Here is a 25833-nt window from a genome sequence, read left to right on the forward strand (position 1 = left end):
AATCAGGAAATTACACAAAAGTATCTATTCAAAGACGTTTATCATTGAATTATTTAGAAGAGTGAAATGTGAAGAGTTGAAATTTAAAAGAAAGTGTCCATTAGCAGTCTGAATAAGAATTCACATATATTCAGTGTTGCTTTAAAAAAATTTTTTTCTTAAGTAGTATTTCTAAATACTAATTTGAACTTTGTCACTCCTTAGTGTTGATGAGCTAAACAGTGTATGGTAAAGTGCTCCATTCAATCCATATATGATAGCTGTTAAGATCATAACCTCTAAAGGAGTGGTCAGCTTTCACTTTTAGCTATGACAGAATAGTTTGTATCTGACCAACTCTTCAACAATAACAACTTAAAAATTTGGATAAATTAAAAAAATAATAATTTTAACAGCTTTGGAGAGCTGTATAGCACCAATAACTTCAGAATAATAGAGCAAAGACATGAGCCTAACATTTGGAGCTGCTTTTCCTATCAAAGTATTTTCCAATTAAAAAGCAGCCAAGAAATTGAGAAACTGAGGGCAGCTTTTAGCAGTTTTATGGAACTGAAGGAATAAAAATTAGAACTGGAATCTGTGAAGGTGTTAAGGATCTGGTAAATAATCAGACTTTTATTTGGGACCCCTGAAGGGTTACAAACTAGGAGTAAGACTGAATAGAATCAGCTCTTACAGAGACTGTAAATAAATAAATATGGTTGACATTTTCAAGAAAATATAGGACAAGGTGAAAGTTTCATCAGAGAATTGGAATCTATTAAAATAATTGAACTGGGGTTCTATAATAAAAAATACAATAGCTGAATTTTAAAAATTAATAGATGGGTTTAAAAGTAGATTAGACATAGCCAAGATATAATTAGTGAATTGGAAGACAAGCCAGTAAAAAAATATCCAGAATAAAATATGGAGAGACAAAGGAAAGTATGAGCACAAGAGACCTATAGGACATAAGAAAGAAAAACAAATATGTAATTGCAATCCCAGAAGAAAAAAGAGAGAATGGGGTTGAAACAATATTTGAAGAGATAATGACAGATAATTTTTCAAAACTGCTGAAAAATATCAAGCCATAGATTCAAGAAGTGTTTCGAATGCCACATAGGAAAATATAAAGAAAATGATACCAAGGAAAATCGTAATAATGCTGCCAAAAGCCAAAGAGAAGGTGAACTATCTTCAAGCTGCCAGATAGAAAAGAACTTTAATTTTAAAGAAACAATGAGAAAACAACTGACTTCTCAGTCAAAGCGATGGAAGCTGGTAAATAATGGACATCATACTCAAGTAGCTAAAAGAAAAAAAAATTTCCTACCTCAAATTCTGTACCTGGTACAATTGTCTTTCCAAATTAAGGTAATTAAAGACATTTCCAAGTAGTCAAACAGTGAGATTCTTTATCTACAGCAGAACTTCACTAAAGGTAATTTTAATGGAAGTTCTTCCAGCAGAAGAAGAATGATCCTAGGTGGAAGCATGGGAATGCAAGTGGAAACAGAGTAGAACTTACGTTTAAGCCAAAACTGGAAAAAAGCCAAATGTCTATCAATAACAGAAGGGATAAGTTGCATTCTATGTGTATAATGACTACTTAAATAAACAATGACAATAATCAAATGGTTATGTGAATCAGCATAGGTGAATCTCGCTCAACATTATGTTGAGGGAAAGAAGCAAGACACGAACAGTATGTATTGGACAGGGACATAAATTTCTGAAAAAGGCCCCCGATACGTATGATGTTAGAACAAGAATGTTGTTAGCCATGGCGGAAGGTATAGTCACTGGAAAGCAGCACAAGAGGGGTGGTGATTTCTCTCTCTTTTTTTGGATCTGGCTTCCAATTACATGAGCATGTTTGAGAATATCGATGAAGTTGTACAATGATGATTTGCGTGTATTTCACTGAAGGGACTGGGGAAATACCCCAGAGGGAGTTGTGTTCACATTATGGGAAAAATACATTTTTTTTGAGTGAAGGAATGAGAAAGGAGTACAGAAATAGCTTATTTGAGATTGACTTCCTTAAAAGGGATTTTTAGTAATTTGGAGGATACTCCATGGAATTTGGGGATTTTTTAAAAACTCAAAGTCTAAGGATCATAAAACCCTATTCAATCTTTCTATAATTAGTATTCAGTCATGACTTCTGATTCTTGCGGCTGATTCTTTTCTTAAATGAGACATTCCTTTCATTAATCTTGACTAATGAAGAAAAATGTGGCCATTTACATGCGGCCCATTGTAGACCATGATTTAGAGCACTGGAGGATCCCAAGGATGTGTTATTGTTTGATAAATGGGGTAGTTATTTAACACCGCATCTGCCTCATGATTCACAGAGCCAGAGGGAAAAGATGCATGTGGTGGATAGATTTTAAACTTTCTTAGACTGAATAGAGACCTTGGGAATCTCTGGGTTACTGTAAGACTAAGGTGGGTCAGGGAAATAAGCCTCTCAAAGGAGACCCCAATGCAGAAAGGCAGCAGCTCAAAGTAATCTGTTCTTAGGAGACCCATTCAGATGAGAATGAGTCCGTAACAATTTTGTTTCTGTTTTTGTTTTTGTTTTGCTTTGAACATAAAAGCTAGGAGATTATCTCAACTGACACACTTTTACTTATAGCATGGTGAAAGATAGGATGATTTAGTTTGAGCTAGAGGCTTCTATCCAAGAAGCCATGAAACAGAAAACCAGCCAATGGAGGGGAATTACACTATAGCTAGGGTACTTCTCCCAAGCAGGGAGTGAGCCTCCAATGGAATGCAAAACAGAATTTCTTAATTGTTTCTTCAGTGACATTTGTATATGCTTAGAACTAACATGGTCAAATGCTTTATTTTTTCAGATACAAATTACAGTGCTACACCATAAATGTTTTAATGTTCTCGACAAGGGTCTTCAATCAGTTTGACATGGTTTTTAATCTTTGAAAAAATAAGTTGTCTTAACATGTTAGAAGCAATTTATAATTTTTTGTTGAGTTTTTGCTATCTTTTAATGTGATAGTGGCAAAAGCATTTTTTTCAGGGAATGAGAACAAAGGAAAATAGGACTGCTTTTCATTTGCCTTTACATTTACATTTTTTCCCAGTAGACTTGAAATCAGCATGACAATTCAGGAGGAATGGTGCCTGCATGATACTTGTTCCCTGAATGCTCTTCATGTGACCTATGTGTCAGCTCTATTGGACTTCAAGGTAATGAAATATATTACTTTATGGAACTGTCCTGATAACCACTGTTGGCAGGCGTCAGTAACAGAAATGCCTCATCTTCTTCCTTAATAGACTTTCATTCTAGGGGTCCCAAGGTAACTTAGAGACTTACCTAACTCACGGAATCTTGGGAAATTTGATAGCCCTCAAAATGGAGGTGGAGTTCTGGAAGGGAGCAATTCAGTGTCCCTAGCCTAGCTCTAAAGAGGGCATTTTGATAAACGCTTGCCACACCCATACAAGACTGTGAAAGTTATTTTTGTTGGAACAATAAGCTTTCTGTGCCCCCTCTCCTGTAACAAAACTTTGTCCTCTGGCCACAGGTGAACAGGTGGGTGTCTCAGGTTTACATTGCCTTGGTTGCAGTGGCTGGATCAAGGCCGGTCACATGACTTAAGAAAGGCTAGTCATTATCTTTCTCTGGGACTAATCTGTTCTCTAAGGTTTCAGAGAGGAGGATGTTTGCTGGGGTTTGCTAGCGGATATATGGAGAGAATATGCTTGTCAAATAAAGCCAAGTGGAGGCAACTGTCAGACAGAAATGGGAGGTTTCTTGTGGCTTTGATCTCTGGTTAAAGACCTGGGGCTCAGATTTTCATATCTCTTCCTTCACTTCTCTGACTTGTTCAGGTAAGCTCCAGAACTTTGTAAACGAAGGACTTCTCTTCTTGCACAAGCCAATTAGAGTTGATTTCTGTCGCTAGCAACCTGAAAAGTCCTAATGAATAAAAAGACATTATTGAGAGCAATAGGAGGGCCAAGAACTGCCAGTTGCCCCCAGTTTGGAGCTATTTATTTCCAGCACCTTATCCAAATATGCTCTATTCTTTGTATAGGCTATTATACTTGCCAAATATATTGTGATAATTTCCAAATAGTCCAGGCTCTCCATATGGCTTTTATCGGAGGGCTTCTCAAATTGCGGTGTGCTCTCAGGAGCTAAAATCTGATTTTTTTGTAGCAAATGTGACAAGATATCTGTGTTATGACCTTGACTGGCACAAAGGAGAAAGATGTTAACACCTGCTATATTCTAGGCACTGCGCCAAGCAGAAGTTTAATGAATTTAAAAATGGTCTTAGATCTCAAGTCATTTAAAGCCAGAGGATTCTTTAGCTATATTAAAAAAAGAACATCACATACCAAATTTATTATTAATTAAAGAAACAATGGCTGATACACACTGAGTAATCTGGAAATTCAGAAGAAGCAAGCGCCGTGGGCTAAGAAAACTGAAGAAATGTAGAATCTGAGCAAAGCCCTAAGGACAGCTGGGTTCCGATTGTGCAGGAGGAGGAAATTTCAGAGAGAAGAAACGGTGGGGACAAAGACCTGTCCTGAAACAGAAAAATGTAGGTCGGTGTGCCAAGACGGCGGGCTTGATGAAGAGGAGGACCCTCGCCTCAGCCCATCAAGCGTTTGGTCCTGTTTGTCCCTTTACCAGCCATCCTTTCCAGTTTCTTGTTGGATTTTGATCTGAGGGTGAGAAGAGGGACCAACCACCCCATCTGGAGCTCTCCTTGACACATGGTCCCTAAAACCATTTTCTACGCTCCTATTTTCTATGGATCCATGGGCTTCCCTTCTGATCGTTCATCAAAGTAAGGGGCCATCTGCTCCATGCTCCGTCTGCTCCGTGAATGAAATGAAGGCATGTGTTATGTGGCTCCATTCCAGCTTCCCCTTCTTTACATCTGCTGTGCCCCTTTGAACAGCCCATGGGGCATAACTGATGTCTCACCTTACCGCAAGGTGCTTGACCCTTTGCTTTCAGTCTTATTTTACTTTGAAAAATACCTGCACCTCCTGCTGTTCAGGTGTTATTGTAGAAACCCTTACCATACACCAAACCACTGGTCGTTTGGACTTCTTTGGCAGTAACCCGTTCTACCAACGAAAGGTATTAAAACGTTTCACTAAAGGAAATTCAACATTTCAACCAATTCTTCTATTACAGGAAGAATAACAACTTTCAATTTATATATCCCAATGCCTTTGAAGTACTTTATTGACATTTGCTAACCAATCTCCTCTATGTACTTGGGCTCCGCACCTCACAGGAGAGGGTTCGAAGCTAGAACAACCTTAAAAGTACAGTCAAAATTGAATAAAAACAGGCCTGGGAGTGAAATGACACAACTAAAAAGAATATTCAAGGGCTTTCCCAAACCTGTGTGTGTTTGTGTGTGTATCTGAATATATAATCGACGCATGCCTTCTCTTAAACTAAAGAGCCAGAGAAAGTCCTGACGATGACTAGGAGGAAGAGAGGTTTTTATTTTATATTTGTATACTTGTACAGAAAAGAAATTACTTTTCCAAAATTTTTTGTGTCCTAGGTAAGTAAAATGGGGCAAGTATTTAACATCTCTGATCCTAAGTGTGCTAATCTATAAATTAGTGATAATAGATACCTACATGAAAAGATTTGTATCAAGGACTAAGCATTAAGCACAGTGCCTAGTATATAGTAGACACTCAAATAATTACCACTTGGGGTTTGTGTTTGGAACTCGACATATGCATATGTGCGTGAAATCACCAACATAACCAAGGGTGTTTAGTCAAGCGTATCAGTCACCCACAGAAGTGTCCTCTCGCCCTCTACAGTACCCCTCCTCCGTCTTCCTCTTCCCTTAGCAACCCATCGGTTTTTTCCTACTACTATGTTTTCCTATTTCTATTATTTTTAAATATACGGCATACAATATTATCCTAGTTTCAGGTATACAAAATAGTGATTTGACATTTATATAACTTATGAAGTGATTACCCCAGTAAATTGTGCCCATCTTACACTGTGCATAGTTATTACAATATTATTATTATTTTTTACAATATTGTTAACTATATTCCTCATGCTATATAGTTTACATCTCTGTAACTATTTTGTAAGTACCAATTTGTTCTTAATCCCTTCCTCCTTCTCTTTCACCCACCCCCAGACCTCCTTCCATCTAGTAACCCTCAAAATATTCTATAAGTGTGTTTCTGTTTTATTTGTTTATTTTGTTCTTTAGATTCCATGTATAAGTGAAATGGCATTTGTCTTTCTCTATCTGACTTACTCCATTCAGCGCAATACCTTCTAGGTCCATCCATGTTATTGCAGATGTAAAGATTTCATTTATTTATTTATTTACTTACTTGCTTATTTTTATGGCTGAGTAATATTCCATTGTGTATATATACTACCTCGTCTATATTCATTCATCCGTTGCTGGACACCAGGTAGCCTGCATATCTTGGCTATTGTAAATAATGCTGCAATGAACATATGGATGCACATGTCCCTTCAAAGTAGTGATTTAGGTTTTTTTGGTTAAATACCCAGACTGGGATTACTGAGTCTTTCTTTGTCTCTTGTTAGAGCCTTTGTTTTCAAGCCTACTTTGTCTGGTATTAGTATTGTTACCCCAGCCTTTTTGCTTCCATTTTTATGAAACATCTTTTTTTCATCTTTTTACTTTCAGTTGGTGTGTCTTTTGATCTGAAATGAGTCTTTTGCAGGGAACATTTATAAGAATCTTGTTTTCTTATCCATTTAGCTACCTTACCTTTTGATTGGAGCTTTTAATTCTTTTTCATTTGAAGTACTTGTTGATAGGTATGTAGTTATTGCCATTTTATTATTCACATTTCTGATACATTTTTTTCTTCTTCTTCTTAAATCCCTCCAACATTTCCCACAATACTGGCTTCGTGGTGATTAAATCCTTTAGCTTTTTCTTGTCTGGGGAGTTCTTTACCTGTCCTTTGATTCTAAACGATAGCTTTGCTGGGTAGAGTAAAGCTTTGCTGGGTTGTAGGTCCTTGTTTTTCCTCACTTTGAATATTTCATGCCAAACCCTTCTGGCCTGCAAAGTTTCTGTTGAGAAATCAGCTAATAGTCTTAAGGGAGCTCCCTTGTAGGTAACTAACTGCTTTTCTCTTGGTGCTTTTAAGAGTTTCTCTTTGTCTTTAACCTTCGACATTTTAATTATGCTGTGCCTTGGCGTGGGCCTCTTTGGGTTCATCTCCTTTGGGACTCTCTGCACTTCCTGGGGTTGTATGTCTGTTTCCTTCACTAGGTGAAGGAAGTTCTCCGTGATTATTTCTTCAAATAGGTTCAATTCTTTGCTCTCTTTCTTCCTTCTGGTACCCCTATGATGCAAATGTTGTTATGCTTGATATTGTCCCAGAGGTCCCTTAAACTTTCCTCATTTTTTTTTATTCTTTTTTCTTTTTGCTGTCCTCCACTACCCCATCCTCTAAATCTCTGATTCGACCCTCTGCTTCATCCAATCTGTTGATTTCTCTAATATACTCTTCTTCTCAGATATTGTATTCTTCATTTCTGACTGATACCCTTTTATGTTTTCCATCTCCATTTTTAGGTTTTCTCTTTGTTGAAGTTCTCACTGAGTTCATCTACTCTTCTCCTAAGTTCATTGACCATCCTTATTACCAGTGATTTAAACTCTGCATCTGGTGGATTACTTGTCTTCATTTTGTTGAGTTCTTTTCCTGGAACTTTGTGCTGTTCTTTCATATGGGACATGTTTCTTTGTCTCCTCATTTTGGCTGCCTCTGTGTGTTCATTTCTATGTAGGGCTCCCAAGTCTCCTGGTCTTAGTAGAGTGGCTTTATGTAGCAGTTGTCCTATGGGGCCCAGTGGCACAGTCTTCCCTGGTCACCTGAGCCAGGTGTTCCAGGTGTGTCCTTTGTGTGAGTTGTGTGTGCCCTCCTGTCGTAGTTGAGCTTTGGTTGCTGTTTGCACGTCGATGGGAGGGATTGACCTTCAGGCTCATAGGCTGTGAGGATTGGCCAGTGAGGGGCTGAACCTGTGGGGCAGGATTCACTTTAGCAGGGCTCTGGTGCCCACCCTGTCTGCCCTTCAAGTGTGTCTTCCTCAGATGCAGCCCTGGTTGGTGCTCTGCCTGAGGCACCAGTCGAAGCAGGCCACTGGGTGTGCTGGTCCAAGCACCAGCCAGGGCACTTCTGGGGCCAGTTGGTAAGAGTTACCAAGCAATCTGCAGATCTATTATTCTGTCTTTATGCCATTCATGACCACAGTGTCATGATTAATGTAACTGTAAAATAAGTCTTTGGTTTAAAGACTTTATTATTCTCTTTCAAAGATGTATTGATTATTTTATGTTCTTTGCAATTTCATATGAATTTTACAACCAATCTGCCAATTTCTTTCAAAAAAGAAGTCTAGTGGGATTCTGAATCTGTTGAATCTACAAACTAATTTGGGGAGAATTGACATCTTGATTATAGTGAATATCTCTACCCACAAATATAATAGTTCATTCATCTGTTTGGGTCATCTTTTGTTTCTCTCAGCAATATTTCGTAGTTTTTAGCATACAGGTTTTGTAAATCTTTTCTCAGTTTTATCCCTAAGAAATTCATATTTCCTTATGCTATGATGAATATGTATTTTTTAGTTCAATTTATGATATTTTTTTCTAGTACATAGAAATAAGTTTGACTTTCGTTTATTGATCTTGTATCCTTTAGTCTTGCTAACTCACTTATTAGTTCTAGTAGCTTTTTCATAGATTCCATTGGACTGCCTACATAGAGAACATGTTGGTTATTAATACAGTTTTATTTATTCTTTTCCAATATAGATGATTTTCATTTATTATTCTTACCGTATTTTATTGGCTAGAACCTCCAAATATAATGATGACAAGGAGTGGTAGAGCAAGCATTTTTGTTTTATTCTCAAACTTGGTGGGAAGACATTTTGTCTTTTACCATTAAGGATGATGTTAGCCATAGGTCTTTTATAGATGCTGTTAATCTAGTTGAGGAATTTTCCTTCTATTGCTAGTTTACTGAGAGTTTTGATCAGGAATGGGTATGGATTTTTTCAAGGGGCTGTGTCTATTGAGATGATCATGTGGTTTTTCTTTGTGTGGTTTAATGTAGTGAATTACATTGATTTTATATGTTAAACCAATTTTGCATTCATAGAGCAAACTCTACTTGTTACTGATAGAGTATTCTTTTTGGTATTGTTGCATATGCTTGTATAAAATATTATTTAGAATTTTTGCATCTTTGCTCATAAATGATATTGGTTTGTCATTCTCTTTGTTTATAATGCCTTTTGGACTTGGTGAGTATAGTTTTTTTATATATATTTCTTGTGCTTGGAATTAATTGAGTTTCTAGGCTCTTTGGGTTTACAGTTTCTTCAGAGTATTAGAAATGACCATTATTTCTTCAAGTTCTTTTTCTTCCTCCCCAACATCTCTTTCAGATACACTAATATTAGGCTGACTGAAAGTGTCCCACAACTTAATAATGCTTTTTATTTATTCTGTTAATTCTTTTTTTTTTTCTTTGTGCTTTATCTTGGGCAGTTTCTATTTATTTTCGAGGTCACTTATCTTTCTGTCTGCAAGATCCTATCTGCTGTTAATCCCATTCAGTGTATTTTTCATCTCAGACTTTTTTGTTTTCATCACTACAAGTTTGATTTGCTTTTTAAAATTTCTTTTATGTTTCTACATAGCTTTTGAACATATGGGATACAGTTACAATAACCATTTTTATATCTTTGTCTGCTAATTAAAACATCTGTGTCAGTTCTGTGTCAATTTCAGTAGGTTGCCTTCTCTCCTCATTATGGGTTATATTTTCCTACTTCTTTGCATGCATGGTAATTTTCAATTAGGGCTAGGCATTTTAAATTTTATATTTTATGGTGCTGGATATATTTTCATTCCTATAAATATTCTTGAGCTTTCGCCTGGAATACAGTTAAGTTACTTAGAAACAGTTTGATCTTTTGGTGTACTGCCTTTAAGATTTGTTAGAGCAGTCCAAAGTATTTGATCTGGGACTAATTCCCAATAACTGAGGCGGTACTCTTCTGAATACCCTCCCAATTCATCGTGATTATGAAGTTTTCAAGGGGCGATGAGAGCGGATGCTCTTCCTGGCCCTATGTGGTTAGTTGATAGATGCTGTTACCACCAAACTTTTCAAGTGATTCTTTCTCTGGCTCAGATGGTTTCCTTACATGCCTGCCCTGATCAGGGCTCTGCTGAATACTCAAGGGGGATTCTTTGCAAAGCTCTGAAGTTCTACTTTCTCACAGCTCAAAATGAAGGTGGATTCTCAAGTTGGTCACCTCTGTGAACAAACAGGGCATGACTCTTATATTTGTCCATCCAAAGGCCAACAGCAGAAAGGTTCACACATGCCATTGTTTGAGGGGCAGCTGCCTGAGGATGTCTGCCAAGCAGCGTCATGCTGGCTTCTCATGCTGGGGTATCAGAGAAGCCCCAGCATCAAAGAAAGCAAGAGCAGGTCACATTAGAGGTGAGATGCTGTCAGCTCAAGTGACTGGAAGCCTCCAGAGTTGGTACCTGAGGTTAGAACAACTGATATCTGATTGGAGGTATAATTAAATATGTAATACAATAGTAATTATCCATCATATCCATTGCTAAGTTGTACATTGAATTGATGTGTACATTGGAATCATCGAGACATAAAGTATTAAATGAATAATACAATCTCAATTTTTAATACACTACTTTAGCTGGAGGTATATTTATAACAATACAATTTAAGCTTTGAACTATATTAAAACATACTCCATGTGAAAAAAACATTTTTAACATTTTAGTATGAAAATGTTTACTATACACCAAATAGAGAGGCTAATACAATGAGAACCCCCAATGCATACCCCTACACCCCCCGGTTTTAAAAATCATCAACGCAGGTCTCTTTCGCTTCATCTATATGTCCACCTCCTGCCATTCAGTTATTGTGAAGCAAACCTTGGACATCATATCATCATACAAAATGTTTCAGAATCTCTAAAAGATAATCATTTAAAAAATTTGTAAGTGAAATAATGTTCTGAAATCCAGAAAGGGTAAAAAAAATGATAATTACTTAATACAATCAGACCTCTAGTGAGCGTTGAGAATTTTCTGAATTTTTTTCTTTTTCTTTTTATCTTTCTGTTTTTAACGGTTTGGTTTGTCTGAACCAGAATCCAAATAAGGTTCACACGCTTCAGTGGTCATGTCTCTTATATCTTTATTTCTTGAAGAACTTGGTGGTTTGTTCTATAGAATTGTCCATAAACTGGATTTATTTAAAAACTTTATTGAGTATAATCAAACCTTTAGAAGCAGAACTAGACTTATTAAGGAACTAGCTAACTTTGGATCACGGTTTTTTGTTTTTTTTTTCCCCAGTCTTTGTCACTAAGAACCTAGTTTTTACAATGGTCATCAAAATTGGCTCATTTCAATGGTCATCAAAATTGGTACTGACTTAAAAGACCTAAATGATTAACATTGTTTACAGATCTAAAATTTAGTATCCAGGCATAGGCATCGAGTAGGAAAATAATATACTGTTTATGGATATGTATCTGCATAGGCATACATACATATATTTGTAGGTCATGTGCATATCTAGATATGTTTGTAAACATGTTTAAATATATGAATTAAAAGTTTTCATTTTTGGTGAAGTTTGCTCAGTCAGTAAATGAAAGCTTCGACTCAGCTGCCTTTCTGCTGGTAAACAAGATAGAAATATAAGCAAACCCATACATTCCAAACATCCGCAAGAGAGATTTCTTTCAGCCCTAAAATATATATTTATACTTTTAAAAAAACTTCTACCCCCAAAAAATTTTTTAAGGATCAAGAATGCTAAATGTTAACACTCAAAAATTGAAAAACCTATTCTGCCTGTGATGGCCGCTCCCTAATGGCTGTGTAAAGTTCTGTCGAGCTTTTGAGGAAAAGGCTAAGCTCCGCTTGGTTGCAATGCCATGACCAGACAGCCACATCCATGTGATCCTTTTAAAGATGTTTGCCAGATCTTGCTTTGAGCCTTTCAGATCTTCCCATTGCGTGAAGACTAGAATCGGTCTGTGCCTGTGTTCGTTTCTTGGGGCAGCTATAACAAAGTACCTCAGACTGGTGGCTTAAACAACAGAAATGTATTGTCTCACAGTTCTGGGGATGGAATGTCCAGAACCAAGATGCTGGCAGGATTGGTTTCTTCTCGGGGAGAATCTGTTCCATGCTCCTCCCCTAACTTCTGGTGGGTTGCTGGCAATCTTTGGTGTTTCTTGCCTGGTAGACCCATAACCCCACCCTCTGCCTTCACCTGCACATGGAGTTCTCCCTGTTCATGTCTGTTTTCATGTCCAAATTTCCCCTTTCTGTAAGGACACAGACATATTGGATTTGAACCCTAATGACCTCACGTTAACTTGAACGTCTGCAAAAATCCTATTTTGAAATAAGGTCACCTTCACAGGCACTTTGGGGCTAAGACTTCAGCATCTTCTTGGGGGTCATAACTCAGCTCAGAACAGGGCCTACTTTTCCGATGCCTTCTCTTGCCACTTTTCTTGCGCTAGCCATACTGTTCCTACCACAGGTCAGCAGCATCTTCTCCTCCAAGATTTTGTACTTCCTGTTCTTTATGCTGGGAAAGTCTTCCCCTGTTCATCATCATCTTCTCATTTAGAGCTCAGATTAGTGTCAGAGATTCTAGCCCCGACGACCCTATCTGAGGCCTGTCTCTCCACCCCGCCTGCTATTAGCCTATTTCTGCAGAACCCTTACTTCCCTCTGAAATCATCTCGTTCTTCTGTGTCTTTGCTGGCCTCTTCTGTCTCCATTGGACATTCCGAGAGCTCAGAGACCCTGCCTGCCTTTTAAATGATATAGCTCCAGCTCCTGAACAGTGCCTAGTATGTAGCTGGGGCTCAAAAAAAAATATTTTTATGTTATAATGAATTCAGTATACTCAGAAGTAAGGTATACTAATTTAGAATCACATTATCAAAGAGCGTAAAAATGTACCAAGGAATCAGGTAAAACAGGCTATTGCCCAGAACAAATCTTTTTTTTCAAAATATAAAAACATCACTGGCCTCCCTTCTCCCAAGATTCAAAGGTGTCTCTGTTCACTGTCCTCTTTTTTTTAACACAGCCTCACCGACCATCCTATTTAAAATCACTACTCTCCACTGTAGCTGGTGTTCCCGTATACCTTTTCCTTGTTCTGTTGTTCCATCAAGACCATATAATATGTTTATTTATACTGCTTTTAAAGGTGTCTTTCTCCTTTCCAATAGAGAAAACTGTCCGTTGTGTTCACTGAGGTAGCCAAGAATCCAGGACAGTGCCTCATACAGACTATGTGCTCAGTAAATATTTGTAAAATGGTGGAATAAAAAGTATCAACTTGCTCTTCCTGTCTCTAATTTACTTGAGCACTATGACAATAATAGAAGTTTATTTGTAAAGGGAAATGCCAAAGAAAACGCCACATTAGAGAAGAGAGAATCACAATTACGAGGTGTGCACATTTCACAGTTTATTTATAAGGCTCTGACTATCCGTACTTAGCCTATTTGCGTTTATGGGTGCTCACGTATTAAAACTCCTGTCGGGTTGAATGAATCCTGCAGGGGCCTTGGTCCTGGGCTCAAGGCTTCACTCTTGACTTGATTAGAATTGGGATCTTGTCGCTATTTAGGCTGAATGGTTGGTAGTCAAAGCATGATCTCTAGCCAAACCTCAATGCATTCCTTTTCCTATAGCAAACTTTTTTTAAACCATACCAACATGAAAGGCCTCCCTACAATTCAGACCAACCTTTGTCTTAATGGAGTCTGAAGTTCACTCTTCTGTTTATGATGTGTAAGAATTGAAGTGGGAGATATAAAGTTTGCAGCTATTATGTAATCAAAACCATTCGTGTTTTCCCAAAGAGGAAGGAGGAGGCGAGAAGGGGATGGGGAGGCAGGGAGGAGGAAGAAAAGGAAAAAGCCTAGAATTGGGAGCTTAGAGCCTGTGCAGTGAGCAGGAAGTTGAAACTCATCCAGCTGTCACATAACAACAGAAGAAAAATGCTTTATGTGTTCAATCATTATTAAGTGTTCCACATGTCTGTTTCCCACGTTATTTGCCAGTATATATTGGTTTTCAAATGCTAGCATTTTAAGAGCAGGAGAAATATTTGCTTTTAAGATAAAAATTGTTTCATTTTTGAAGGCCATAAAAACAAAAATTCCATGTGGTGAAAGAGAAAAAACATGTGATACCCTCGCTTTTAAGCATCCTTTATTGAACACAAAGGCCTCTTCTGCCTTTGAGAGGCACGTTCTAATTGAGGGACCACTCCAGGCCGAGCCAGTGGTGTGCCAGTTCCACAAATATGTCTTAGAAATAAGGCGTCTCCTGTCCAATGACGGTGCAGAGGTCGACAGGACTTCAAAGCAAGGAGGTGACTGCCAAGCGAGCTGCCAGCACATGGCTCTCCTGTAGAGAGCAAGTTTCTCCAAGCCAAAGTAGGAGATGGAAAATTTGGGGAAGTAAAGGTCTTTGTGGACATTTTTCTCTTTTAGCTTCTAGAAAATGGTCTGAACAGAGAAACCTCAACTAGAATTAAATCATTGAATTTATGAGTCTTAGCATGGCGCAATGCTAGGACTGGAAAACGAAGAAAGCAGAGGCCTACCTCTCTCTTTCACAAATTGGAAAAATGAGAAAATTCACAGAAGCTGTGACTTCCCAAGGCCACATGACTGACAATCCAGCATCTGAGCCAAGCTCCACACCCAGTTCTAAAACTGTTTGAAAATAAACATTAACTGTAGATATTCTGATTGTGATTTAGGCACTTTCCCCCTCTTTGGTCACCTAAACAAGTGCCGCTCTGCTGTTCTTTAAAACCTTACAAAGGGTCGTCTTACTATTTCTGAAAGAGGAAGCTCACGTATCACTTCTTAGTCCATTTACTTCATCCCTATAAAAAGCCATCTTGAGAGCACGTTTTATACACTCCAGGTCCACATACACATAAAACTTGATCCCTTAAGAATAGAAACGTTTATGGTGGATTATTAACGGGCAAGAGTCGTGACGCAGCTTTCCCACTGGAGACGTGCCCGAACCCCCTCTATCGAGGCCCATTTCTCCGGGAACTGAGGCTCTGCTTACGGCCGCCTTCCCCACTGCCTGTCCCCTCTGCCACCGGTCTCAGCCCAGGTGTCCTCTTTAGCTCTCTCTTTAGATATGTCTGTCTTAGCTTCATGTTCAACACCTTTTTGGCTTCTGATCAAAACTGCTTTCCAAGAAGCCTAAATAATCTTGACATTTTGATTGTCACTTTGTTACTGCCCTTGGTTTCTGAGGGGCATGTTTTTGTTTATCCAGTCCCTGTGCATAATACCCTGCTAAGTTCCCCTGAACTTAGATCAATGTCATCTCATTTATGGTATCTTCTTTCTATTAATGTGTCCTAAATTCTGGACACTTTTTAATTCTCTTACTTACTATATCGTGTTTGAAATAAATGGTTACAAAATCACAGCTGTCAATCAACTTTTTTCATTCCTGTAACTCTTGACAGTATGGAATGTGCAGTTTTAAAGAATAATAATAAGGTGAACGCTAGTGTGTACACCGTCAAGCTTAAGAAATGGAATGTTGTCACTCTTGTCGAAGTCCCTAGAGGCAGTCCTTGCTTCCTTCCGCCTTCATATCGCTTCAAAAATCTTTGTTATTCCATTGTTTTTCTTTATAATTGTACCACTTATGCCTATAACTCTGACATATGTTTTGTTTTGCTTTCGCTGAGGTTTACGAACATGGTGTCATGTATACATAGCCTCTGTTACTTGCTTTTCTGGCTTGCTGTTTTTTAAATCAATGTTTATTAATACATGTTGCTTAATGTTCATGACCATAAGGAATTCTGCTGTATAACTATACCACTATGTATTCATACTTTCTACTTCTGATTGACAGATATTTGGGTTATTTCCAGTTATTTGCTATTACAAAAATTGCTGTTAGGAACACATTTGTGCATAGTTCTTGATTAATTAAAGAGTGTCTGTAGGATGTAAAATTAAGAGGAAAATAGATAAGTCATAGGCAACAACTACCTTCAACATAACTAGTAATGTCAAGTTATTTCCTAAAATATGTAGCAGTCTATATTCCCATTTACTCCACATTTTCACCAACACTTGGATTTGTCCAATTTTTTTCTAATGTATGTTTGAAATGTTCTCATTTATGGTATTAATTGCATTTCCCTAGTTACTAATGAAATTGAGCATTTTAAAAAATGAGTATGTGGGCCGTTCTGGTTTTCTCCTTTTATATATGCCTGTTCGTGTGCTTCGCCTACTGTAAAAAATTGGATTTTCTGTCCTTTTCTTATTCATGTGTAGGAGTTCTTTACGTATTCTAGATTCCAAGCTTTTTATCTATACGTGTTGTCAGTATCCTCTGCCAGTTCTTGACTTGTCTTTTTACTTTTGTCATGATGAACAGAATCATCCTTCTCTATTCTGAATTCATAAATATATTCTGCTATTTTTTTTCTAAAGTTATAAAACTTTGCTCTTAATTGATCTGGATTTTGTGTGAGTGTGTAGTATGGAAAATAATCTTATATTTTTCTTATAGATGACTAAATAGATTGGTATCATTGACTGAAGAGTGTAATCTTTCCTCATTTATCTGCACTCTGTTATAGGTCAGGTTTCCATATTTAGACAAGTTTATTTTGGTCTCTCTATTTCATTCCACTAGGCTATAGGTTTATTCCTGTACTAATATCATACTCTCCTAATTATTAGAGCTTTTATATTAAAGACCAATATCTGGTAAGATGAATCCTTTCAACAAAGTTTTTTAAGACTGCCTTGGATACAACTTGCCTCAAGCAATGAGCTAGGCATTTTTCCTTCTTTTCTCATCTCTTAAAAAGTGTTTTATAAGATTGAAATTATTCATTTCATTAATAACTGGCTTTACCTGGTGCTTTATTCATGGGAAGATTTTCACCATGGATTCAACTTCTTTAATATTAGAAAATTATTCAGGATTTTATTTTATCTAAGTCACTTTTATCAAGTTATATTTTTCTATGCATCTCCTCCAGCTCCCCAGATTTATTGGCATTTATTTTAACGATATTCTCTTGCTGTTTTTAAACAGATGTTTTTCTAGATATGTCCTCTTTTCTAGTCTTAATATTATTTACTTGTGCCTTCTATTTTTTTTTACTTGACCAATTTTGCCAAAATTGGATTGATTCTGTTAAACTTTTAGAAAACCACTTTTTAGCTTTTTTGATCCTCTCTATTTCCATATTTGTTTTCTTTTTTATTAGCTAATCACTGTCTATTCATTGATACATTTTTAAAATATTGACCTAATGCTTTAGCAAAGAATTATATATGTGAGCACACAGTTTGCTAGTTTATCTTATAGATCTGAAGGGACAGAGTGGCAGGGTTGGGGATTTCCGCCCATTTCCTCTTTGACTTCAGCAGAAATTGGCTATTGGCCAAGGGGGCAGAAAAACGACTTTGAATTTCAGAGGTATGTGGTATTAGGAATATCCATAACCCCAGAGGAAGAGACTGAAAAGGACATGCATACATCTCTGACAGCCCTAATTATATTTACTATATACTTCAAATCAAGATTTTCCCTCTCACTTTTTTAAACTACATGCTGGTGAGTTCTCAGGTATGCCATTCCTCACCTGTGTAAGAGATAGCCCTTTCCCACCGATTAAATGTTTTGAGAGGGTGGGGTATTGGTGAGCCAAGGCAAGGAGAAAGAGTTGCTGAGGATAGAATGGACCTTTGAAAAATGGACCCTTGACTACGAATTAAAATAGAAGAATAGAAAGGGGAAGGCATATTGGCAATATTTACCATTTATCTGACAATTTATAGTTTTATTTCTAATGCGTCTTAACAAACAAAACCCCATTTGATCTTCTAACAGCCTCACTCCCAGTAAAGTGGGCAGGGCAGGTATTCTGGAGAATATGGAACGAGAAGCAAATGAGTGTGGGTTTTTTCCTTGGGAAAGGAAGTCATCAGCTTGACTGAAGACGGATTTTATAATGAAACAACTGATAATAGATTTTTAAAACTTTTTGTTAAATTCCTATGATGCGTAGAACGTCTTGAATAGATTTTTAGATGAACTTGATTAAGAGGCAAGTTGTTTCCATTGGAATGGCCTTCCTGAAAGTTGTCATTTTTCTTTAGATTGATTTCCTTTTCAGGATCCAAGATATAATATACGTCTTTAATTTATCTCATCACTCTTGTGGGGCACTTTCCAGCATATGCTATTGAATTTGTTAAGTGAAGGCATATCTCTATTTTGTAATCCCTGAAAGCTGGTATTAAAGACAAAATAAATACACTTCAGGAAAGATAACATTTTTCACAACAGATGTGAGAGCAAAGAAACTGCTGACATGTTTATTAGCAATGGATAAACTGAACGTTTCAGTTTGGCCCAGCACCCAGAAAATGCAGATGTGTATCCAGATGCAAACCTCTGGAGTCCACAAAAGAAAATTTGTATTGGACATGCTGCAAGATTTCTGGCACTTCCTGCTTAACAAGGAGAACCCCTGAGAGCCACCTATCTCATGATAGTTTGGCAGTTTTTTCTCCCTTCTCTGGTGAGAGCCAAGAAGTACTGCAGGGCACAGTATTTTTTTTTTTTTTAAGGAAAAAGGAAAAATGGGAAGTTTACTAAACTATTTTTGACTTTCAAGTTAGAATAAAAGGTGAGGCTGGCTTAGAATATAGGATGCCTGGGTCATCTTTCCATATCCTAGGTGATTTTTACTAGTGAATAAAGTATTCTTTAACTTCCATAATCATTTATTTAAATGCCTAAGGGCTTCATTTTAATTTTTTGATTTTTTTTTGCTAGTGCAAAAGTACTAAACTATTAAGTCTTAGCAAATCTCAGGATTTAGTAACATTTTTTACATATAGACAAATCCCAACCAGAAAGTCAAACTCGACATAGGAATCCATGCTTTTAATAATGTCTATTTAGAATAAAAAATACATTAGGCAGTGTCCAAAAACTAAGAAGTTGGCATTGTGTCTATTCTGAGGGTGTATGGTCATTGACTTAATTAAATTTTTGGTTAAAGTATCTTTCTGGCTATTATATCAGTAAGATTAAAAATATATATTAATAGCTACCACTTATTCAACCACATTTGCCAAGTACTGTGGTGGTTGCTTTACATTATAATAGTAACAATAGCTAACGTTTCTGAGCATTTAGTGCGCTGCACACTATGCTAAGTTTCTACTGGAATTATTTCATTTAATTCTTTCAAAAACTTCTTGAAGTCTCACTATTATATATATTTTACCAATGGCAAAACTGTGGCTTAAAAAAATTTAAGTGACACTCGGTAAGATTTCTAAAAGTAAATTTAGCAAGGAAAAACTATTTTGAGATTTTTAAAATTGTTTTTGTAATGCTAAGATTGTTTTTATGAACTCGTTTAGAACTCAAAAGGCCTTCTAAGCTGCAATGGCATTTAATCCACAAATCTAAGAAATCATATGCTGCTGTGCTGATGGCCGGCCATTGCTGTTCTCTCCTGGGTGCCAGGAGAATGTGTTGCTCAAATAACTGAGGTTACCGAAGGCAGCAGGACTCAAAAACCAAGAATCTAGGGCAGAACCTGAGGTCAAAACAGAAAGCAGGACCAAAAAGCAGACATTTCAGAGAGCGGATCTGCATCTGATTGAGCAGCAATAGCTGAGTAAAAGTATTCAAAAACTGAGAACCCCTTTCATCCTGGCTTCTCGCTGTCTTGATTTCATACCCTTAAAACTTGATCTGGAAACATCTGTGCTAAAAAGTCATCAATGTGGATGAAATTTGAGGCATTGTGTTGAATTATTGACCCTGCGTACGTGTTTCTGGTACAATAGTAATGAATAAATGTATTTTCAGGAAATGTCTAGAAACAGAACATTTTGAATATTTGTTTCCCCAAGCCAAATGTAATGTTGAAACAATTTTCATTACAGATCAGTATGGTGATTGTGAAAATGTGCATACGTTTTGTCAAACTCCCTCATCTTTGTTTTTTATGAGACCCACCCAGAAAAGCTTGTTTCATTTGCTTCCTGGTCGTACCCTGTTTAGGGCCCCTGCCGTGTCACCCTGCTTGATCTCTGACCTCGTTCCCCAGACATGCTGCTAAATGGTTGTGACGATTGCTAGTGTTTGCATCCACTGTTTCAAAGCACAGATCTGCAGCACTGAGGAGACACTGAAGAATGTTCTAGAGGCCATTATGGCAGTACGAAACGCATAGTCACCAAAAATGTTTGGACTGTGGGACAGCAACGTCATTGAAATAAATATGCTGTTTCGTAAGGCAACTGCTTTCTTAAAATGTAAAGTAAGAAGTATTTCCTTTGAATGTGCCGAACTTTATACACTTAGAGCATTTGTTCTACACTTCAATGTGTGTAGAATAATTTAGGAATTTTATTAAAACATGTGTGCAAATACCTTGGGATCCAAATCTCAGATAATCCAGTGTGTCTGCATAGGGCTCAGGAATATGCATTTTATAAGCTCTCCCAAGGGATTCTCATGCATGTGATCAACAGGTCATTTTCAACAACACACTCATCAGGACACATTACTGAATAGCCACATGCTGTGTACCCAGAAATCTTACTTGACTCTTCCATGTTTTATAATAGTTAAACTTTCCACTATGACCTTAAGCTAGCAATTTTTAGTAGATTACAAAGGAAATCCCTCAGATTCAGAACTGTAACCTCTCCACAGTGACCAGGACTACGGGCTGGTAGCTCTGTCTGTGTCTGAATTTTTTTCAGTAGCCCTTGGGAAGGAAGCATGGTTTCATGGGGACACCAAAGTATATAGGACAAGGGCCCAGCTTTGAGCGAGCCATAAAAGGATACAGAGTGACTCCATAGGAAGTTCAAGATAGGCAAAATGGACCATCTGTTTAAGAATCTATATGTTAGTGACAAAACTATAAGGAAAACCTATTAATGTCACAAAATTCAAGGCGGTGGTTACCTGTGGCGGGGGTGGGTGGGGTTGGGGGAGTCCGTGATGAGGAAAGAGCAAACAGGTAGGTTTAGGTGCTAGTGATGTTCTGTTTCTTGACCTGGGTAGTAGTTGCACAGTTATTCACTTTACAGTTATAAATTATGTTAAAATGTACACGTAAAGTTTATTTACTTTGTTTTACTTACTAAACATGCTATAATTAAAATAAATAAAAATATAAGAGGAAGTTGGAAAATTTCCATGGATGTCATACACGCAGAATCACTCATGGATGTTTCAGTTACCTGTTACTGTGTAATGCACCGCTTATCCAAACTTGGGAGCTTAAAACAATATTTTATTACCAGTATGACTTTGTGGACTGACCAGGCCTGGCTGGACAAGGGCTGAGCTCTTTGAGACTGCTTCTCCTCTCACAGGCGGGCTCCTCAGTGGATGACTATGAGTGCTACGGCTGCCTAGGCATCTTCCTCTCTCTGGGGTTCTCAATGGCAGGATAGACTGCTTTACACTGAGGCCCGGGACTCCGATAGCAAACATTCCAAGACGATAAGCCCAATGTGCAAGTGGTTATCAGGCCTGTTTGCATCATGCTTGATTATGTCTCAGTGAGCCCGAGTCAGTGTGGGTGGGGCCTGCACAAGGCCATGAGATCCAAGCGGGGAGGCATGCCGTGTTGGCAGGCACCAGCGTAATTGTCTACCAAAACTGTATGCACACGAAACACACACTCAGATACACACACGTAGATTATGTAAAGATACATATGTATGTAAATGATAGATAGATAGATAAATTGATTGATTGATAGATGATAGATAGGATAAACGTCTCAATAGCCTGAGGATGGCCCCACTTCTCCAGATGGGTGGTTCAGATGATTACTATGTTCCACCCAAATTTCAGATTCTGATACTCGTTTTGTGAGTCACCTTTGCTTTTTGCATAGTCACCGTCCTCTCTATTTTCCTTAGTCAAGTTAACTTGACTGAAGCAACCAGTCAACACATTGGTTACGAAAAAATAAAAAAAGAAAAAGCTGGAGTTGAAATCCTGCCGTTTCATCTGCACACTGACATGGCTGTGGTCATCTGCAAGTAATTAGAGCAATCGTTGGCAGTGCTGTGTTGGTTTCTGGGCTCAGTTAGAAGTTAATAGCGACTTCATTTGACTTTCTTCAGCCAGAAAATTCACATAATGGGACTGCAAGAATGGCTTCTACCAGCCTGGGAGGTTCCCTAACTATCAAGCAAGGAACGTATGGGCCTGTGTTCCTGCTCTGTGAACGCAGGGTGTGGCTCCTGAGATTTACCACAGGAGATTCCGCCATAAGAAACGAATCGGGCAGGGAGGGAGCCTTGAAAGGAAGGTCCCTGCCAACGAGCATGGTGATTAAATAGCTTCAGGAATTTATTTTTTCGTTCCTTTCCTTTCCTTTCCTTTCCTTTCCTTTCCTTTTCTTTTCTATTTTTTTAGTGATTTGACTGAAAACCAGTTCTAGTATAGCATTTCTCATAAGCAGTTATGTGGTAGCCGTTTTTCTACTGGGCCATAAGCTCTCAGGAGACAGGGACCAGAATATTTGCTTTCCTCGTAACTCCCTTGAGAGCCCTGCACTCACTAGCACACTGTTCCAATGGGCACCTACTCACTGTTCCCCATGGCCTGGCAGACCGAGATCTCAAAATCTGGAGTCATTAAGCATGGTTAGCCAAATATTTTTGGAGTTCGAAAGAGGTCTTGATTTGAGTTTGAGGTGGAGGCCCACATCTACTTCTCCTTTATTCTGAATAGCTCTGTGTCTCCAACAGGAGCTCTGCATAGCAAAATAGGTATTTACAAAGCGTTCAGCTTGGCCAGCCACCCCGCAGCATCTCACAGACCCTCCTGCCCAGGCTCCTTCTCCAAGTCCTTGAGAACCCTAAAAGGGAGCAGGACAGTTCAGTCCCCTACTTTGATGCCTGTTTGCACCAAGCCCGCATAGGACAAAGCTCCTGTGTGGCTCCTGAAAAGTTCTAGAATGCGAAGAACAGAATTCCAGAGCAGATTTTTCTCTCATTCTTTTCTTCTTAAATGCATTGACTGACACACGTATCCAAATGTTTAAGGCCATGTGGTAGGACTTCCAATTTCTCTTTTTGTTTCATCATTCCTTTCCCTAATGGGAACCTTGATTAGTGACTTATGTTCAGACTTTCACTTGAAAATCCTATTTGAAATGTAATTAATGACCCACCAGTAGATGATATTGAAAGGCCTACTTGTTGAGTGAATGCTGGCGATTCGCTTTAGATAGGCAGGCAGTTATCTGTGTGTCTACCGTGGGTCAGATGCTGTTGTTCTCAGGGTCTAAGAAGCCCGTCTAGAATAGAAGACCCTGTCATCGTGCAGATGGCCATCTCCTGGCATGTGGTTGCATTAAAGTGTGTCACTCGTTCCTGTCCCCTTCTCTCTCATCTAATTTTTTAAGAAGAATGAAGTGATGAAGCTGAAACCTTCGTTCTTTGTTTTATCCGTACTTGTAAACATTTTCGGGTGGGGTTTGACTCCTCTGTGCCGCATCTTCCCAGCTGTATCTTTCCCCTGGAAGACTGAATTTTGTGTCCAGTGTGTCAAAGTGTGACTCTCGTATTAATGAGATTACTCTCCTATTATCTATTTCCCTTCTTAAATCTAACACCTCTTTTTAAAAAGTTTTTATGATGCATTTATAAGGAAACATGAAAATAACTCCTGAGGGTGGAGACCACCCAGAGTCTAGCACCATTTAGCAATAGTGATAGGATTCTCATTGTCCTGCCAAGAGGATTACCATGGCAACCATGCCAGATTTTCTATTGCCTCAATGCAGGGCATGGTGACAGCTCTCTAGTAGCTATTGCTTCATGTAATGTGACCACAGTTGAATGACAAATTAAGTTCTAATACTTACCAACGAGACAGCTGTGGCTGTTTGGGACAAGGACCGTTCTTTGGTCACAGATTCTTAGAGGCAGATCACATGCTGTTCACCTGATGGGAACTCACCAGGAAGGTGCTTTCTAATCCCATGTGCTCCCTCCCGGACCACGTGCAGGGGCCTCCCTCTTCTTTCTTCATGGAGACTTCCGCCGGCCAGAGTAAATCTGGACTCTGGTTTCCCCAACATCAGAGCTATCCTTCCTCTAAGTTTTTTCTCACCATCTTTATTTTCAGATTTTTAAAAGCTGCCTCTTATCTTCCTTCCAGAATATTTGTCCTCGGCTGAGAACGTGTTCATGTTAGAAATAAAACAGACTACTGAGTGTCCTGTCTGAGACCGTCACAAATGCATGCATTTGTCACCCTTGCCAGGGTGGAGCAGCACTAACTCCCCTGCAGTAGCTCTAAGGGTGAATCTCTTCTTTCGGAAGGCCACCTCTCCCACATAGGGACAGTATCAGGAGACTTTTAGCAACAGGCCATTGATTTCCAGACACATCTAAAGATGCATGCTAAGCCAGGACAGATCCTGTTTCTACCGTTTGTGAATTTTGGAGGCTTTGAAAAGCTTGACTGCTGTAAAAAACTTCCTGGACAGAATTAGAAAAGAAAATTCACGTCTTACGCATTAAAAAATTAGATGGCGGTGTTTTTTGTCTTTTCTTTAATGAGAAAAATTATTTTCTTTGTGATGATCCAGATTGAGGGACAGAGAAGAAGGAAATTTCCAGGATAAATAAAACATATTTCCATGGCCATGAGCCAATATTTCCTGTACATTGATGTCAATTGATATGAGAATCATTGGGAGAGAGAAAGTCCAGGGTGTGCAGGGGAGCGCTGACGGGGACGCATCGAGGGGGATGAGGGGCGTGGCAGCAGTGATGACGGACAGGGTGAGAGCATGAGGCAAGGACTTGACAGACCTAGGTTCAAACCTAGCCTTCACCACGGGGTATGTGTGACACTCTGGACTATTTATTTAAACTCTCCGCTTTCACATCTTCGTCTGTAATATGTGCATAGCAATGTAAAATCTGTATTGCTTTTATTCAATTTTTGAACTGAATAAAGTCAAGCATAAAGCACTGAACGCTGTGCCTGGCACGGCTTACGGCTGCTGTTAGAGTTTTTATTTTTCTCTTCTGGCAACAGATTTTTGTGACTGTTTTGACAGTTTAACCCCACATCTCTACCAAGTTGCCAGAAGAGAATTTTCCATCCCTTCCCCTTTTAACCACACCCTGCTTTAATCATGAACCAGATTTCAACACCATCCCTGAAAGGTCACCACCCACTGCAGATTTTCTCTACGTAGTTTTAGATTTCACTGCACCTATAAATGTTAAAAGCAATCTTCAGCCAAAGTGATACTTAGCACCTTTTATTAAAAGATTATACTGATAAAGCATGCCCACATAATCTAGAAAGAAAAAACGTATGAATTAGACATCATGAGTGAGGGTGCTCACAAAGCCTTCAATTCCAGTAACTTCAAGACAATGCTCCATGTTCGATGCAAGGCAGAGAGAGTTTATATTGTTTAATACCATATCTCCCAGGGCTGCAGATACTTCAGCAATATCAGCATCACCCATCACCTCTGAGTAAGCTCCTGTCCGCCTGCCTGCCTATCTATCTATCTATCTATCTATCTATCTATCTATCTATCTATCTATCCATCCATCCATCCATCCATCCATCCATCCATCCATCCATTTACCTTACCAAATAG

At 38.4% G+C, this 25833-nt stretch overlaps 1 long non-coding RNA gene across 2 annotated transcripts in view; it reads left to right on the forward strand.

Moving 5' to 3' along the window:
* LOC107512034 overlaps positions 1 to 25833 on the forward strand; it is a 194748-nt gene that overhangs the window by 46629 nt on the left and 122286 nt on the right. For both annotated transcript variants that reach the window (XR_004955172.1, XR_004955173.1), the window contains exon 4: positions 3102 to 3204. This is a non-coding gene — a long non-coding RNA (uncharacterized LOC107512034). The remainder of the gene's footprint in view (positions 1 to 3101; positions 3205 to 25833) is intronic.

Source organism: Rousettus aegyptiacus, unplaced genomic scaffold (genome assembly GCF_014176215.1).
Source record: "Rousettus aegyptiacus isolate mRouAeg1 unplaced genomic scaffold, mRouAeg1.p scaffold_m13_p_17, whole genome shotgun sequence".
NCBI lineage: Eukaryota > Metazoa > Chordata > Mammalia > Chiroptera > Pteropodidae > Rousettus > Rousettus aegyptiacus.